Genomic DNA, 19,871 nt, shown 5'->3' on the forward strand with positions numbered 1-19,871 from the left:
CACTTTTCTTTAATAGCAGGGGTTGTTGCTTGACTGTTTATGTAGTCACCTTAATTCTTCATTTCCATTGTCTTAGGTGGACACAATCTAAAAGTGAATCTGGGGTCTACTATCCCACTTCATGGGTTTTCCAATTTTCTTTCCATTTTATTTTGGATGTGAGAAGTGATTTTCAAAGTCACAGGATGGTAACATCCTGGAAGAGACCTTCACACATTTCTGGCAAGGTTCTCAATTTTTGAGATGGACAAATGAGACGCATAGATGGAATGAGTTATTTGGGGTCAAACAATAGCCAGGCAATGACCTAGTATTCAGGCCCCCAAATCCCAATAATCCTGGGACCTGCTCTTATAAACAATGTGTGTCCTCACTACCCCCTTTCTTGATACTGGTCCTGATGGACTTCATGTCACTGTCTCATTCTAGTTCTTCTCCTACCACTCTGACCATTCCTTCTTCGCCTCTGGTTCTTCATTCTCTTTCTATTTTCCTTGCCCCATGAAGGCATTCCCTAAGGTACCTGATTTTGCTTTTATCACTCTCTAATGTCCTCCACGGGAGTCTTCATTCACTCCAGCACTCACCTCTCTATAAATGACTCCCAAATCTATTTCTGTTAGCCCTGACTTCTTTCCTGAACTTGAGTCCTGTTTTTCCGACTGTGGAATAGTAGAGAGAGTACTGGACTTGGAGATCTAGTTTGAATTCCATCTCTGTTGCTTATTATTTGGAGCTTTGTGATGATGGGCACATGACTAACTTTCTGAGGCTATATTTCCTCATTTTTCACACAAGGATACATTATAATAGTTTTAGCATCTACCTTATTCAAATAAAATAACACATGTAAGATACTTTGTAGGGTAGCTAAATGGCACAGTAGATAGAGCACTGGACCTAGAATCAGGAAGACCTGAATTCAAATCTGGCTTCAGATGCTTACTCCCTGTTTGACCCTAGGCAAATTGATCAATTTTGTTTGTCTCCGTTTCCTCATCTATAAAATGAGCTGGAGAAGGAAATAACAAACCTTTAGTATCTTTGCCAAGAAAGTCCCAAAATGGCGTTATGAAGAGTTAGACACAACTGAAAGAACCAAGCGATAACAAAATATTTTTTAAATTTTCAACCTCATTATCAAAGTTGGTTATTGTTATTCCTCCATAAATATATATGAAAAGAAGAAATTGGTTGTTTTCCAGAGGACCATCCCTGCCACCACCAATACTAATTGGTAACCAATGGCCTAGACCTAGAGAGCATTATATAGATCATAGGCCTCCTGTCCTCTTCTAGGGGAGCAATCCTTTTGGATTAGGGGACCTGCCACCCTGTCCCTACCAATATCAACTGTCATGAGCCCAATTAGACAAAGAATCAAATTATCTTGAAGGGGAGAGAGAGGTAGGACTGTCATGCAGATCAAATCTCTATCACCATCTTGGCCACTAATTCCCTTATACCTTGACTCCTTGTTGGTTCTTTCTCTCCTGTATTTGTTTTATGGCATTATTTTAATGCTGGTTGGAGAGGATTCTTGTGGCGATTCTGAGCTTCTCTGTTTTATTCCACCATCTTGGTTCCCTACTCCCCTGTACCTCACTAGCAATAGCCTAGGATTCTGCAATTGTTCAATCAACAAATTTTCATTAAGCAAATTCTATCTGCTACTATTAATGAGCTAAGTAATGGGAATACAAGTACAAAGGATAAAACAATCCTTCCATGCAAGGAGTTTACATTCTAATGGGGAAGAAATAGTATGTATAAAAATATATATTTAAATACTCTCAGTCTACTGAATCACCTTGCTGTCTTCAGTCACCAACACTTTTGTTAAGTCTTTTTCAGTTACATCTAACTCCATTTGGGGCTTTCTTGGCAGAGATACTAGAATCATTTCTTTCTTCAGTTCATTTTACAGAGGAGGAACTAAGGCAAACAGGGTTAAGTGACTTGCCCAGGGTCACATAACTTTTAAATGTCTAAAGCTGGATATGAACTCATGAAGATGAGTCTTCCTGATTCTAGGTCTGGCACTCTATCTACTGAGCCATCTAGCTGCCCATAAACTACATCTTAAAGGACAAGATGGATTCAGTGCTATGGAGGTAAGGAAAGAATGTATCACAAGAATGGAAGATAGCAAGGATTCTAGGACTAGCAGTTGCACCCTTCTTACTCCCTCTCCCTTACTTCCTGCCCCCACTTCCCAGACTGTAAGCCCAATTTCCAGCTCTGTCTCTACAGTCAATATTCATGGAAGCAAGATGCTGCCTCCTGGAGCTGCCACAACTACTCAAGACCCAGACAAGAAATTTATCACCATCAAAATCTCTGACACAGTCAGAGTGAAACATTACTCTCAGATGTGGCTTTTATCAATGGAAAAGATACTAAAGAAGATGCATTGCCATCAGCCTCACTGCTCTACCGTAAAGACCACAGAATCCTTCCTTCCATTTGACTAGATGCTGAAACCTTCTATCTGTGTTCTCTCCCTCTATTACAATAAGAGTGAGATCTTAGGAAGCAGGGACTCTTTTGCTTTTCTATTCTCGGTGTGTAGCACACTGCTAAATACATTTTAAAAATCATTATTATTTAACTATCCTTACTTAAACACAAGAATATTCTGGTAAATGTTTAGCCAGTGATTCTCTGAAAAAATGTAGGAGGAAACATTTTGCCTTTATTCTGCATTATTAACATTTACTTCAACACTTTCTTAAGTCTAGACAATCAATGCAACAATACATCAAATTCTAAGCGTAGTGTTAACTGATTTCCAAAGTATAAATGATTGTACTGAAAATGTAGTAGGTTCTTGCCTAGGTATAATGCTAGAACTGCAAACTCAACATGCCTCAACCCCAAACTTACCGTTTCTAACCCTTCTCCCCCTAATAACTAGTCCTTCCTGTTGGTGCCATTATTTCTGTTGAAGAGGCCACCACTGTCCAAGTCACCCATGTTCAAAATTTGGAATTCATCTTTTTTTTTTTTAAATCTTACCATCTGGTCTTAGAATCATTATTAAGTGTCAGTTCTAAGGCAGAAGAATGGTAAGACCTAAGCAACTGAGGTTAAGTGACATGAACAGGGTCATGTAGATAGGAAGTGTCCAAGGCAAGATTTGAATACAGGTCTTCTGACTCCAGGACTGGCTATCCACTGAACCACCTAGGTGCCCCTAGAAGTCACCTTTGACTACTCATTTACTCTCCATTGTCTTTGACATTGAAGCAGTTGCCAAATCCTACTGATTATACCTTTGTGATGTCTCCCATTCATCTTTGCCATGGAAGTCATGGAAGATTCAATGGATCATGCAATTTTCCCACTAAAAATAAACAAAAAACCTCTCAAATTGATCCATATTTCCAATAGAATAAACTCCCAGCTCCTGCAGCCTATCACTAAAGTACTCTCCAATATGGACTGAACTGTTCCTCTTGGCTTTAACTCTCAATGATCCCCTGGATGTATTCTGCACTTCGTTCAAATGGAACTTCTTGCTGTTCCCTGAACAAATCTTTCATTTTTCTGCCTCTGTGACTATGTGTCTAGAATGCCAATTATAAGCATCTCAGAGAATTGAAACTTTCTCCATATTTCAAGGAACAGCCCAACTAATTCCTCTAAGACACCATCAATGAATGCTGCCAACTAGAAGTGATCTATCTCACCTTTGAATCTCCTTACCCTCTCTTGATACCATTAGTACTTTTCTGACTTATGCATATTCCACATGGAATGGTGGATAGGGGGCTGGTCTTGGAATGATGAAAAACTGGTTTCAAGTCATATTACTTCTCTCAGAACATGTGTCTTGATTTCAGTGACATTGGGTAAATCTCTAATGCAGTAAGTTATGAACAAGTTGTCAATCTGTATTGATGGAGAATGTTTTGACAGTGTAAGAGGGATGAAATCATAGATGTAGGCAATATAAAACAAAACCCAAATTCATATATTTATCTTCCCTTTCTTACTCCTGAGCTATATGTCCTGAAATTCTTCTGGTTCAGTAATATGATTTATCTTTGTTTCTCTTCTTTAAATTTAAAATTGGTTTATCTGTTTAATACGTTAAAACGCTTCTTTCCCCTATTAGAGAAGGTATCATTTGATGAAAAAATGTTTATTATAAAACTTTGTCTTGCTTGTTTCTGTTTATCAGTTCTTTCTCTGGAGGTGGACATATACATGTCATTTTTTCAAGAGTATTTCTGTTGTTGTATATAATGTTCTCTTGGTTCTGTCCATTTTGCTCTTTATAATTTCATGTATGTCTTTCCATGGTTTTAAAAAAATTAACATTTGCCATTTCTTATAGCACAGTAATATTTCATCACAAACATATACCACAACTTGTGTAGCTATTCTCAAACTGATGGATAACCCTAAAAATTCTAGTTCTTTGCCAACATAAAGAAAGCTGCTATAAATATTTTAGAATATATAGATTCTTTTCCTTTTTCCCTGATCACTTTAGAAAACAAATCTAATAGTGACATTGCTGGGTCAAAAGGTGTACAGGGTTTTATCTCTTTGGGGCATCTCTTTGGGCATAATTCCAGACTGTTTTCCAAAATGACTGAATCAGTCCACAGTTCCACCAACAGTGTATTAGTGTCATCATTTTTCCACATCTCCTCCAACATTAGTCATTTTGCCCTTTTATCATTGTAGTCAATATGTTAGGTATGAAATGATAGATCAGAATGGTTTTGATTTGAGTATCTCTAATCAATTATAATTCAGAGAATTTTATATAGTTATATGAAGCTTTGATTTCTTCATCCAAAAACTCTCTGATCATAACTTTTGATTATTTGTCAATTGAGGAATGACTCATATTCTTATAAATTTGACCAAGTTCTCTATATATTTTAGACATGAGACCTCTGAGAAACTGTTTATAAAAATTTGTTCCCAACTTACTTCTTTCCTCCATTTCCCTGATAGTACCTAATATATAATAGGGTTAGGGGATGGAACAAGTGCCATAATTTCTTTGATATACAGAATTCCTAGGTGAAGGAATTCTCTGCCAGTCCTGAAGCCAACTCCCTAAGGCTACTCTTTGCAGAGTTTCCTTTCCCTCTTTCCCATGAATAGTATGTTAGTCAGAAGTAGGACTAGAGGGACAGCTAGGTGGCATAATGGATAGGGTACCAGGTCTGGAGTCTTGAGGACTTGGGGTTCAAATTCTGTCTCAAACACTTCTGAGCTGTGTGACCCTGGGCAAGTCATTTAACCTCTATTGCCTAACCCCTGACCTTCTCTCTTAGAGTTGTTACTAAGACAGAAGGATAAGGGTTTAAAAAAATTATATAAGCTATATGAGATAACATATGCAAAGTATTTTGCAAACTTTAAAAATGATAGTATATATGTTTATTTACATAGTATATTTAGCGTACACACACACACACACATATATATATATATATTGAACATTGGATTTGGCTCTCCTCTGATGGTAACAATGAAGGTACTTAGTCCTTCCCTGATTGTGAAGATTTAAATTGTAACTCATGTCTATTTTTAGATTTTAATCCCCATAAGTATAAACACCCTACTTAAAAGTTAAGTATGGAGACCTGCCCATTTTTAGATTCAATCACAAAAAGTGTAAACACAGTACTTAAAAGTTAAGTATGAAGATCTGCCCATTTATATCTAATCACCAAAAGTGCAAATATCCCACTTAATCATGAAGTGAGAGATCTGTAACCCACCTGTGCAATAGTGGGTAACAGATCAGAATTGATTAACTGCCTTCTGGGTAGTCCTAGAGCAGAGCGTCAACTGTGATTGGTAGATGTAAAATTAGGGGAAGCCACAGGAAGTGACACAAGAGAAAATGCCTTTAAAAGAGAGAGTGCTACACAGAGTTTGGGATTCTTGGAGTGGAGTTCAACTTGTACTTCCACTTTTGCTGGAGTTCAATTCTTCATGCTTTCAAGTTGAGGCTGGTGAAGAAGAGCAGAAGGATCTGCTGACTGGACTGATACTTGGTGAGTAAAAAGCTTACTCTTAACTGTTGAATTTTCATAAGAGACTTCCTTGGTCCTCGCCTTTCCCAAGACTGGCTGAAACCAATTCTCCTTGCCTGGAGGGTCCGGGAGTAAATTACTTAGTGCTCAGGCTAGATATCTTACCTTATCCTCTCTTTGATTTCTTGCTTCACTCTTTCTACATTTTGTAAATATATTGTAAATAAAATCTCTTTGGAATTAAATTCCTGGAGAAAAAAAACTTTAAAATAATCAAGTCCAACCCAACCCTTTAAAAATTAATTTCCCCCTTACTATATATATGAACATATATATGAGTGTGTATAAATATGTATATATGTGTCTACAGACACACACATATAAATTAATTACTGGGGTTAAAAGAAATCATTTACCTATTATGCCTCCCTAGAGAGAGCTAGGACGGTTCTCAGATGACACTGAGATCTTATCTAAAGCTGTTTCAGTTATGTAGATCCTGCTACACTTTAAACTCTACTGGCACAGACTTTAGCTCCTGGCCACTGAGAGATTTAGAGGAGAACTTAAGTGGATAAATCCTCAGGAGATGCATGAGCTGCTCAAAAGTTAAGTGCCCTGCCCAGAGTCCCATAGTTATTGTCAGAGGCATTATTTGAACTCAGAAGAAGGCATTTCAAGTCCAGTAGAATTGAAGGACCTGAGTTCAGAACTCACCTTTGATATTTATAGTCTGTGTGGCATATCACTTAATCTCAATGGGTCTCTATTTCCCCAACTGTAAAATGAGAGGCATAGACTAGATAGTGTCTATGATTTCTTCCAGATTTGACTCTGTTTGTCTATAATCTTCCTTACCTCACATACTAAAGTACTCAAGCCTAGTAGTCCATCCCTTATCCCACAATGCATCTACAATTTTGACGTATTGGAAGAAAAATACTATAGATCTTCAGGAAAATTCCATTTCTTTTTTCTCTCTTTTTCCCCTAACAGAAAACAGTTTTGCCAAGGCTCTCTTCAGGTGTCATGCATTTCACCAATAAGTAAGATTGGCACTTCCATTCCGGAAACAACCCTAAAGCAGACTGGAATGAAGGTATTAGGCATTATGGTGAGCAGCAGGGTTAATGCTGAGGGATTTAAGAAGACAAATCCCATTAAGGACACCGGGATGCCTTCAGCAGGCACAGGTTAATACCCTCCTATGTGGTGAGCTTACTCAGTCCCAACAGAGAGATTCAGTCACAACAAAGGCAGAATCACTCCAGGTATGAGCTTCCCCAACTAGCAGAAGGAGCTATCAAGCCACAGGGAATGGAAAAGCCCTTATTTATGCCCCCTGGAAAAGGTCTGACCAATTTTTAGGCTTGGAAGCAGAGACACTTCAGAAAAACAAACAATTCTCTAAGGGATAGCAAAACAGAAATCATAGGATCATGCAATTTGGAGCTGGGTGGGACCTTATAAAGCTAATATATATTTTTAAACCTATTATCTTCTGTCTTGGAATTAATATTATGTATTGGTTCTAAGGTAGAAGAGCAGTAAGGGTAAAATAAAGAGGGTTAAGTGGTTTGCTCAGTCTCACATACATAGGAGGTATCTGAGGCCAGATCTGAACCCAGAACCCCTTTCTCTGGGCCAGTCTTTCAATCCACTGAGCTATCTAGGTGCCTTTAGAAATCTTACTGACCAATATAGTAGAGAGAAGAGGAGAGGCAGGAAGACTAGATTCAAGTCTCACATCTCGGTTTATGACCTTGAATAAGTCATTGAACATTCTTGCCTCTCAAGAATTTTTTTAAGACTATAAGTTGTAAAGGGGAGCTAGGTGGTACAGTGGATAGAGTGCTGGACCTGGAGTCAGAAAGACCTGAGTTCAACTCTAGCCTAGCTGTATGACTCTGGGCAAGACACTTAACTTTGGTTGCCTCACTTTTCTCACCTATAAAATGAGCTGGAGAAGGAAATGGCAAACCATTTAAGTATTTGCCAAGAAAACCCCAAATGGGGTCATGAAGCATCAGGCATGACTAAAAAATGACTGGCCCCAAACAAATAAGTCGCAAAGCAGAGGTTACTTTGGTAGAGGGAACTTCTGATACCAGTGAAATTACAGGGCTGGTTCAAGAAAATAAATCTACTCATTTTGTCCATGTGAAAACTAAAGCCTAGAGAAGGAAGCAGACATAGCCAAAGTTTCAAAGGTGAGAGGTAATAGCCAGGATTTCTCTGACACCCATGCTGTCTCCTCCTATAAAGGGGAAAGAATATCTGACAAAATCACTAATATTTTTCTTCATTCTATAAAGAATTTTGTTATGGGGGAGGAGGGTGGATAACACACAGAGAGGTCAAATGACTGTCATGCATGAAAGATGCTTTTTACTTGTCTATCCCCAAAGAACTGTATTAAATGTATTTCCTGGGATCAAAGCTTTCAAAGCTTTATTTTGGATCCAGCTATCTCTATCTAATCCAGAGTCACACATATATGTACACACTGCTCTCTCTCTCTCTCTCTCTCTCTCTCTCTCTCTCTCTCTCTCTCTCTCTCTCTCTCTCTCTCTCTCTCTGTCTCTCTCTCTCTCTCTGCTTCTCTCTTCCCCCCCCTCTCTCTGCTTCTCTCTTCCCCTCTCTCTCTGTCTCTCTCCCTCTCTCTCTCTTTCTGTCTCTCTCTCTGCTTCTCTCTTCCCCTCTCTCTCTCTCTGCTTCTCTCTTCCTCTCTCTCTCTGTCTCTCTCTCTGCTTCTCTCTTCCCCCTCTCTCTCTCTCTGCTTCTCTCTTCCCCCCCCTCTCTGCTTCTCTCTTCCTCTCTCTCTCTGCTTCTCTCTTCCTCTCTCTCTCTCTCTCTCTCTGCTTCTCTCTTCCCCCCCCTCTCTGCTTCTCTCTTCCTCTCTCTCTCTGCTTCTCTCTTCCTCTCTCTCTCTCTCTCTCTCTCTCTCTCTCTCTCTCTCTCTCACACACACACACACACACACACACACTTTTGATCAAATGAAAGTTGAAACTCTGTCTGTAGCACAAGCCCAAGGAAGGGAAAGAAATAATCTCTGCAGCTGGGGGCAGTACAGATGTTTCAGCATCTGTCTGAGGAATACAGAAAAACTGTGCCTCCGCTATTTGATGAGACAAGTCAATAATGTTTCACATGTAGGAGTGCTGGGACAATACAATTTCTTTCAGAGTGAGAAAATAAAAAATACATGCCTTGAGACAATATTAACATTCCACACTCATTTTTTTCTCCACGTTTCAACAGGGTGGGTAAGTTTCTGTCTCTTTATAAATGACCTAAAAAAAGTATTTGCAGAAATACTGACAGCTGGAAGAAAGATCACGGCCATACTTTCAACCATAGCCAAAGCGGTACTATTCAGGCTTCACATTTCCAAGAAGAAAATGATTCAAGGGGGACACATAATAAGTAGAAATCCGAGTGCCTTTTATGGAAATGACTTAGGTTAATGGTTGCAATTGATGTTTTTAGAGTCTGTCTTCCTTGTCTTAAAGTTGGAATTGTTGTGTGTATGTATGGGTGTGTGTGTTTAAGAGAAAATGTTTTGCTGCACCCCTTCCAGATTTTCAGCATAAAGTGTGGCGTGTGCCCAGCTGGGGAAGAGGAATATATGAAATGGAGCCAGATGTCTAAGCAAATCTGCCAGGTTGGCCAGACACTATGCTGTGTACCTCTAAGAAGTGCTGCTCAGATAGACATGGAAAGGGACGTGTAGGGGGGAGGTTGTAGGTACCATCTCCATGACCATGAATGAAAGAGGGAGTGACCTCAGGATTTCTGCAGACATTAATGCCCTAATTCAGGGATAGAGTCCTTTTTTTTCCTCCCTCTGAAAATGCAGGGAGTGTTGGCCTCTGAAGGTTAGTAGGGCCCGGAAAGAATCTAACCAATCAATCAACTGAAACCAAGGAAACACAAGAAGAATTTTTTTTTTAAAACCTTCATCTTCTGTCTGAGAATCAATACTACATATTGGTTCTTTTTTTCCCTTTTCTTTTCTTCAAAGATATTCTATTTGCCCAATTACCTGTAATAATTTTCAACAAATATTTTCCAAAATCACAAGACTCAAAACTGTCTCTTCCCCTCCCTTCCCTGCACCCACTCAGAGATGATTAGCAATCTGGGCTTATATGTATTATCCTGCAAAACATACTTCCATATTGGTCATTGCCATAAGAGTTCATTCATATAAAACCTAAAGCCCAAATAAAACTGTTAATAAACTATTATACAAGATAGTATACTTTGATCTGCATCCAACTCCAACAGTTCTTTTTCTGGACTATGTATTGATTCCAAGGCAGAAGAGTGGTAAGGGCTAGGAAAAGGGGGTTAAGGGACTTGCTTAGGGTCACACAACTATGAAGTGTCTGAGGTCATATCTGAACCCAGGACCTCTAGTCTCCAGGCCTGGCTTTCCATCTACTGAGCCACCTAGCTACCCCCAAGAAGAAGAGACTTAATGAGTTAACTTGATTGCTAATCTACCCACAATGATAAGAAACAGACTTCTGGAAAAGAAGTCACAGCAACTTTGAGGACGATGGAACATTTTAAGAAATGCCACTATGAAAGCTAACCAAAAGCAGATCCAAATTCCACTCAAGATGGGGAAGTGACAAAATTGCCTGGCATGTAAGAAACTGAAGGAAAATCCGGTACAAGATTGTCTTTCTTTGTATTTCTGCTCCTATTGCTATTACTTCCATCTTTTCCTAGATAGATGCTCTCTCTGGGGTTTCAAGAAATTCCTTTCTCCTGGCTCCTTGGTGTTAGAGGATTCCTCTGTAGTCCCTTGTTCTAGGGACTAGTTTTGTTCATCACTCAGGTCATTTGTAACTCCAAGGTCTGGTCTTTGGTCTTCTCTTCTTTTTTCTCCCTCCACACTGCCTAGGTGACCTTTCTCATTTCCATAGCTTCAGGCTTAATTCATTTATCTATAGTCCCTGCATAGTCAACCCTTAATTGCTCTCTGGAGCCAGAATCCCTATCACCAGCTGCCTAATTGACATTTCTAACTGGAGGGCCAGTAGGCAGCTCAAACTCAATAGGTACAAAATAGAATTCACTGTCTTTCTTCCCAAATCCATCTCTCTTCCATATTTTCTTATTTCTATCAAAGGCACCATTATCTTTCCAGTCACTGAAGTGCTTTGATTCTTCCCCTCACAATTCATACCTAATCAATTGCTACAGTTGTTGCTCTGTCCTGTCCTCTTGGAGACTCTGTTTAAGATCTTCTTGGCAAAGATACTAGAATGGTTTGCCATGCTTTTCCTCCACTTCATCTTAAACACGAGGAAACTGAGGCAAAGTGTTAAGTAACTTGTCCAAGATTAAATAGTTCATAAATGTCTGAGGCCAGATTTGAGCTTTGCAGATGTCCCTTCCTAATTCTAGGTCCAGGCCTCCATCCATTACATCTCTTACCTCATGGTTAAGTCTTGCTCATTCCAAGGCCAAAACATCTCTTTCATCTGTTTCCTTCACTCTACCCCCAGGGATAGTTCCTTCATCACCTCTCACCTGGACCTTTGCAAAAACTCTCTTTTGCTATCCTTGTCTCAAACCTCTCCTCTCCACTCCATCCTCCATTTAGCAGACAAAGTGATTTCCCTAATAGAGAACCCTTACCACATCACTCCCAGGCCAAATCAACTCCAGGGACCCCTTATTATTTCTAGGATCAAATATAGACTCCTCTTTTTGGTCTAAAAAGTCCGTCACAATCTGGCTCCAGTCTTTCTTCCCAACTTCATTACACATCACTCCCTTTCACGAAGTGGAATTCTTGTTTCCACTTATGGACCATATCCCAGGTATAGTCTACCTGCCTTTGCAGAAGCCGGGCCCCATCCCTGAAATGCACTCTGCTCTCACATCTCTATCTCCCTAGCTTCCTTCAAAGTTTACTTCATGCATAAAGCCTTTCCTATTTGCCTAAGTGCCTCCCCTCAAACTAATGCAGATTTATTTTGAAAATATTTGGTATGGACTTATGCTTGTACATGCTGTCTTCCTCCCTTAGAATGCAAACTCTTTGCAAGTAGAGATTGTTTCAGTTTTCATACTTGTATCCCCAGTGTCTAGCATTCTGTCCTGCACAGAGTAGATTCTTAAAACTACAACAGCAAAACAACAACAAAAACAACTTGTTGATTGATTGGCTAAAATGTAAGCTCCTTGAGGGGAGTCATCATTAAATTTTTATCTTTATAAACTTGGCACCTAGCACAGTGTCCTGCCTCCACATCAGCGGTCCCCAAACCTGTGGGCCACACGTGGCAACTCGAGGCTATTTATCTGGCCCCCACCACACTTCCAGAAGGGGCACCTCTTTCATTGGTGGTCAGTGGGAGGAGCACTGTATGTGGTGGTGCCACAAAGCACAGCATCACTCATGTACAGTACTACTTCCTGTGACATAATCCTTTGTGTGGCCTCTTGTTCTGAGAGTAACTGAACGAGAATGAGGTGCCTCGCAAAGGATTATGGGGCTGCACAATGGAAGATGTCAGCATGGTGGGTGGTGATGTGGGGGAGGGGATTCTGCACTGTGTATACTGCTGCCTGGCTAGAGTTAGAGTTAGGGTTAGCATTAGGGTTAGGTTTTTATACTCCGGTCCTCCAACGGTCTGAGGGACAGTGAACTGGCCCCCTGTGTAAAAGTTTGGGGACCCTTGCTCCAAATAGTAGGTGTTTGATAAAAAATTTGTTGATTGATTGGAAAGTAAGAGTCAGCTAGGTGGCTCTGGGAGTAGAATGGTATATGTTGGGTCAGGAATCCCCGAGTTCACATCCAGCCTCTGACATTTGTTAGCTGTGTGACCATGGGTAAGTCACTTCACCTTTGTTTGCCTCAGTTTCCTCATCTGTAAAATGGAGGTAATAAAAGCATTTGGCTCCCAGAGTTGTTGTGAGGATGAAATGAGATAATATTAGTGAAGAGCTGAGTAGCGTCTGGAAAGGAGAAGATGTTAGACAAATGTTGACTATCATTGTTATTCTTATAAAGTATAAGCTCCTTAAGGACAGTGACAATTTCATTCTTGTCTTTGTCTCCCCAGCACCTAGCACAGTGCCTTGCACATAGTAAATGCTTTATTAAATTTTGTTCATCAGTTGACCATTACTGACCACTTTTCTTGCTTCTTCGTGTCACCTCTTCTAGTACCTCGAATGCCAGCTTTTAGCTGCTTTGACTGTGACAGAATCTTTGCCTGCTCTTGCTAATTATAATTAATTATAATACTTACATCCTTACTACTAGCTCCCATTTATTTATCAATTTAAGCTGAATAAAAAGCTTTTCTTCAAAATAGCCCTGTGAAGCTGGTGGTGTTATTGTTATCTCCACTTTACCAGGGGGGTGAAGTTGAAGTGATTTGTCCATTGGGACACAATTATGGGGTGTTGAGAGTCAGGATCTGAACTTGGGTCTCCTTACCCTCTAGCTGATGTTCTCCTCACTAGACTACAGTTATCTCTAAATAGATGTATACTGAAAGAGATAAGAAAACACAGAAAGAGAGATAGCTAGATTGGAATGCAGACGGAATTCATCTTTTCTGCCACTTTCCTCCAAGGAGATGATTCTCAGAGATGCTTTTTTCCCTCCTTTAGCCTAACAGGAACGTTTTGTTATCCTTTCAATAACCATTACAACAACTAGCAAACAAGATAAGGACTAAATGTCCTTATTTACTAGGATATATAGTGTCTGCTATACAAAAGGGAGATGAATAGCCACAGCCTCTGCCTTTTAAGAGTTCATACTTGGAACAGGGCATCACTGCTGTCACCAATGGTCCCCTTGGATAGGTATACCCACCGGGGAAGCAGCAGAGGACATGGAGAGGGCATTGGACTTGGAGTCAGAGGACCTGGGATCAAACACTCTGTTTCTTATAGCCTCTGTGCCCTTGAGTAAATCATTTAAACTCTTTGGGCCTCAGTTTCTTCATTTTGCCTCTTCAAAAGTCTGGACTTTTTACTTCTAGCTCTAACTCTGATCTGTGATTCTATAGAGAATCTCTTCCACTACTCAATCTGTTTTTTTTCTTTCTTTCTTTTTTTTTTTGACAGAAAAGGTTCAGCCTTGCATAATGGACCTATTTACTTAGACCATTGTTATTACTAAGGTGGATTGCTGCTCCATCAACAAATTAATATATTTGTTTACCAGATTTTCAGATGACACAAAATTGGGAGGACTGGCTGATGTACTGGATGACAGAATCAGGCTAGAAAACACACAGGATAGGATAAGATGACATTTAATGGGTGTAAATGAAGCGTTATCCTTTGGTTCAAAACATCAACTTCACAAATCCAAGATGGGGGAGGCACAGTTAGACAGCAGCAGTTGACTTGAAAAACTCTGAGGGTTTTAGTGGTCTGCAAATTCAATGAGTCAGTATGGGGTGGGGCATCAAAGAAAGTCTTGGGCTGCATTAAGAGTGCCTGGCTTCTGCGGATGAGAAGCGGTAGAATCGTCTGATCCTGCCATGGTCTGAACACAACTATAGGTGCTTTGGGGTATCACATTTTAAAAAGGACATTTATAAGCTGAAGAGAGTGCAGAGGGGGTCACCTAGGATGAAGAATGCACTTGGGGTCATGTCCTATGTGGACAGATTAAAACAACTGGGGATATTTAGCCTGGGAAAGTGAAGACCTGGGGTGGCAAATGGAAGATGAGTCAGATTGTTATATGTGGCCATCAGAGCCAGCAGGTGGAAGGAGCAAACTTAGCCTGGAGATATGTAAAACACTTCATTAACAAGGAGACCCATCTAAAAGTAGACAAGACTTCCTCTCTAGCAAAGGCTGAAAGGCCACTTGTTGGACCTGCCATCCCACTTGTCTTGGAGTACTTTTGGAAACAAATCATCTCTTGCTTCCTATACTCAAAGATTTCTTTCTAGACTCAGGCCACATGCCACCCATTACTGGTGGCCTTTCTGGGTGTTCCCACTACTCACTGCCTTCCCCTCTAAGGCTCCTTTGGATTTTTGTTGCTATATATCTTCTATATATCACCTCCACACATACACATGTAATGGCGAAAATTTAGCCTTTTAGGATTGATGTAATATTGAACAATGGCCGCCAAGGAATTTACTTATGAAATTCCTAAAATGAAACACTCAAGTCAGAATGGAGTTTATGGAGGTTTAATCACACTGGAAGTAGAGAAAGGAGAGGGAGAGAAGGAGAGAAGAGAAAAGGGAAAGGGGCTACTCAACCTCTGACCAAGGCAGAGGGAGTTTTAGGCCCAAAGGGCCAAGGTGGAAAGAATCAGTCCTTAACTCATGTGAGTGATCTGAAGGAAAGCTGTCTGCGGGCCTCCTCTCTCTTCAAGCTTCTAACACCAACTGGCGGCTAGCTCTCTCCACAGGAAGTGAGCGAATTCTAGAGGCTGTTCCTTACCTCACTTCCTGTGTCTCACAAGTGCCAATGGTTGGCTCTAGCTTGGCTTAGGACAGCCCAGGTGGGCAGTTAGTTATTTTTGATTTGTCATTGACTATCACATGCCCGTGGAGTGTGGGTGTGCACAATTTTTGGGTGCTATACCAAGATGGAGACTTTTAAAATTCACACACACATATCTATGTATGTGTGTGTAAGTATCTATATACACCCATATGTGTATGGATATATATTATATACATACATTTATAATATGTCTATATCTATACATCCCTATAAAAGTATATAATTTATATATACATATATACATATATATACGTATATATATACATATATATATATATATATATACTCCTTGACGGAAACCACTTCACTTTTTTTAGCTGCACAAATAAAGTTAACTAGAGAGTTACTGAATATCCACTTTAGTTAATGCTATTATTGTTGCAGTTTTCCATTTCCCACACCTCACCACACTCCTCAAAATTTTCACCATCTTTGGGAGAGATGTGCAGGGAGCTCTCTGGTCCTTCCGAGGAGGGTATTATGGAAGCATCTCTGGCTCCTGGCTTCATTTTGTTCACTGATGTCTCCCATTACCTGCCTGTCCTTCTTCGCTAGAGTGTGGCACAGCAGATAATGTGCTGGATTCTGATATGGCAATATTTCTGGGTTCAAATCTTAGGGCTGATAGTTGTTGGTTGTGTGATCTTGGATAAGCTACTTACCCTTTGTGAGTTCAGTTTCCTTATCTGTAAAATTAAGGACTTTTTCAAAATATGTTCATAGGTACCTTTTAGCATGAAACCCATGATCCTCTACTCCATCCTGTTCTCTGCTCATTCTATCTCTTTGTTACCTTTTAGGAATTCTCCTCAACTCCTGTTCTCTTTCATTCTTTCTTGGAAACCAACACCAAAGAGAAAAACACATGCAAACAACATCAAAGGGGGTTCTCAAGAAAGAACTAAACATCCACTGGACACCCAATGGAAACATGGTAGGTATTAGTGGATGGGGTCCACCTCCAAAGCAACTGGTGTGGCTGCTTTCTGTTGTCTCTCAGTGGAAGCACCATTTATGAAATGAGAAGTGCTGTCTAATCAGATCTGTCCATGCTGGAAATAGCAACCACAGCCTCTGTTGGAGACCAGTTTTGCTCCTGTCCCCCACGGCTCAGACGTTGAATGCTGCAAACCTGCCTCTGTGCTGGCATGTCCCAGGAGGCTGTGAGTCAATGCCTTGCACAGTTGCCAGGAAACAGGCCAACCTGTCATAGTTTCAACAGCCGACATTCTTTTGTGCTTAGCAGCTTGTCGTCCATGAGGATATTTTAGCACAGGATAAGAACAAATGATATATAAGGGTGCCTTTCCTACTTTCAATACTATTTAAGAAGAGGCTACTGGTATGAGAGGGCAGGGATTGATAATGAGGGTACATAGGGCTCCAGAACTGAGTTTGAAGCCAGGGCATTCTGGGTGAGATTCTGAGATGGAAGCTTTGGGTCTCAAAATCTGAAAAGGTCTAGAGAAAATGGCGCAGGTGCTCAACACAGGGAGAGTTTCCCCCTCTTTTTCGTTAAGGACCAGTATTTAAAGACAGGGCATTTTGGGATGCCTCATCTATCCCACTTTTCTCTGCTACCTCCCGTCCTTGCTAGTTTCTCCTCCTCTTGTCAGGGATATAGTTTATGTGATTGACATAAGAGTTCCTGATATCCTAAGATCAGAGGTTTGGGGTTGGAAGTGACCTCCGAGACCATTTGTTCAATCTCCCTCATTGTACAGATGAAGAGCTGAGGCATTAAGACAGTGCGTTGGGTAAGGTCACAGTGCCAGCAGGATACAATAAAAGCAGAGTAGGAAGGGGAATCCCCATCTGAGTTCAAATCCAGTCCTCTTTTTGACTAGCCTTAGTTACCCCTCTTCAGAGATTTAAGTGGAGCATAGTAGAAAGGAGGCTTGCCTCTTTCAGGAAGTCGGGGAGAAATGAATTCAAGTCCAGTTTCTGACACATACAATGTACAAATCATTTAGCCTCTCGGCGTGCTCTCTAAGATCATAAATTACAGGCTTATAATAATATGTAGTGGTGGTTTTTTTAATGGGTGTGGTGTGGACATTCCTTCTACTGCTGGGATCAAAGTTCTCAATCAATAAGAATTCCAGGAGTTAAGCAATTCAAAAAACCCACACTGCTAGCATTCTCTTTTACCTTTCCAGGAACAGTCATCTACCAGCTAGGGCCAGTTCCTGAGTAGAGGAAGTAAGACTTATGATGGCACTGAGGTTGAATTTCTCTGCCAAAGGAACATGGAACTTAAATAGGCATGCCAAAAATTTCCCAACCAGCGTAAAGTCATTTCTTACATTAAAAAGGAGAGCTATCCTCTGCTTGGAATTAAGATCTGGAAGCAATTCTTGCTGTTTCCACCTGTAACTTCTTATTTCTGCTTCCCTACGGAGATGTAATTCATAGAGCCTGGCACATAGTAGGCACTTCAAAGTTGCTTATTGATTTGTGGAAGGAGGAGAGCCCTGGCTTTGGAGGTTTTCTGCCTTCAGTTTTGCAACATACTAGCTGTGTGACTATTAGGGAGTTTACTTTGCCCTTGAGGGACTCAGTTTTCTTTCCTGTAATTTGAGTTAGTTAGAAAGATGATCAACAGAGGTTTCTCCTGGATGTAACATTCTATGATCTTCGATTTCTGTAAATCAGCCAATCACTTAAAAAAAAAGGAAAGTTAATACCTACTGGGGGCCCCTGTTTTCTCATCTATAAAATGAGCAGCTGGACATGTGGTCTTTAAGGTCACTTCCAGTTCTAAATTTATGGCCTTATGACCCTTCATTAATATGAAGAAGCAGGACAGGGCTACCCAACCATTGTAGTACCCCCCCACCCCCCAACAACAATGCCCACCAATGGCAAGTGACTTTAAGGGATTAGAGAAGAAAGAAGAGAAATGTTTGATTATGTATCAGAGTTGCTTGGAGAAGAATCAAAGAGAAGGCCTCTTCGATTGTTTTAGAGTTGGAAGGAGAAAGAATGAGATAGTGAGGGAGGGACTAAACTTCCAATTTTTCAGAAGGATGTTGAAAAACCACTAATAAAAACATGCTTTTAATTACACACACACACACACACACACACACACACGCACACATACGTGTGTGCGTATTGTAATTGAACTATTAATTTATTTTGTATATTCTATTTTCTCAGGGTCAGTCTCCCCATTACAGGGCAGACGTACAATCATGATGCTTTTAAAAAAATGCCAAGTAATATTTGGTGCCTCTGTGGACATGCGATGAATATTAACCACCAATGAATTCACATGGGTCACTTATCTATTCAACCATTTGCTGGATCCAATTATTTCGAAAGACCCTACTGTGCCATTGTCAGCATTATTTGAAAGATTGTGGAGAAGAGCCAAGGCATCAGATTTGAGAAAGGCAAATGTACCAAATTTCAAAAAAATGAAAGAGAAGAGATTTCAAATTATTTACAAGTGAGTTTGACTTTGGTCCTTGGGAAAATTCACATACACACACACACACACACACACACACACACACACACACATCACACACACATCACTTTTCTTCCATCTTAAATTTGTTTCTAAGTTTAGTTTCCAAGGCAGAAGAGTGGTGAAGAATAGACAATTGGGGTTAAGTGACTTGCTCAAGGCTCCAAAGCTAAGAAGTGTCTGAGGCCAGATTTGAACCTAGTCTAGCCCTTACTGCTCTTCTCCCTTGGAACTTATATTTAGTCTCACTTCTAAAAGAGAAGGTAAGGGTTTAAAAAAAAGAAGGTGGTGGGTTCCCTTTCATTGCAGGTCTTCAAGGGGAATTTTGTTTAGTTCTGGGTTGGACCCAATGACCTCTAAGGTCTCTTCTAATTCTGTGATGCTGGGAAATATGACCATTCATAAAAGAAATCCTTGACAGACATCAACTATAATAATTAAAGGCCTCTCTGGAAGGGGTGATAAAAATAAGATGCAAAATGCCCCCTGATAATAATGGCTTCTTGCGTCTTGTGTTCTTCTCTTGGAGAGATTCCAAATGCTATGTGAACCTTAAGAAAGCTGCTATTAAGAAGAATCACATCAAAAAGTATTCATTAAGTACATCAAATACAGTTCTACTCTATCTATGCTTTGAAGGATGAAGTGTAAATAATTCATTTTGGTACTTCTATGAGAAATGATTTCAAAACACACATACATGCTTTCAAATGAATGACAACAACAAAACGAAATCTAGCTTATAGAAGCTGTTTCATTGCTTAACTGAAATTCTTCTATAAAGCAAATCTGTCTATCAGTCAGCAAGTCCTCATTAAGTGCCTACTATGTGCCAGACACTGTCCTGGGGGCTCAGACAAAGGGAA

At 40.2% G+C, this 19,871-nt stretch overlaps 1 protein-coding gene and 1 long non-coding RNA gene across 3 annotated transcripts in view; one reads left to right on the top strand and one right to left on the bottom strand.

Moving 5' to 3' along the window:
* RNF150 (ring finger protein 150) overlaps positions 1-19,871 on the bottom strand; it is a 359,371-nt gene that overhangs the window by 97,846 nt on the left and 241,654 nt on the right. The gene's annotated exons all lie outside the window — the stretch shown is intronic.
* LOC107649326 (uncharacterized) lies at positions 9,391-19,642 on the top strand. The gene is made up of 3 exons (XR_001622933.2): positions 9,391-9,675; positions 16,331-16,464; positions 18,693-19,642. It is a non-coding gene; the product is annotated as an uncharacterized LOC107649326 (long non-coding RNA).

Source organism: Monodelphis domestica, chromosome 6, assembly GCF_027887165.1.
Source record: "Monodelphis domestica isolate mMonDom1 chromosome 6, mMonDom1.pri, whole genome shotgun sequence".
NCBI classification, from domain to species: Eukaryota; Metazoa; Chordata; class Mammalia; order Didelphimorphia; family Didelphidae; genus Monodelphis; species Monodelphis domestica.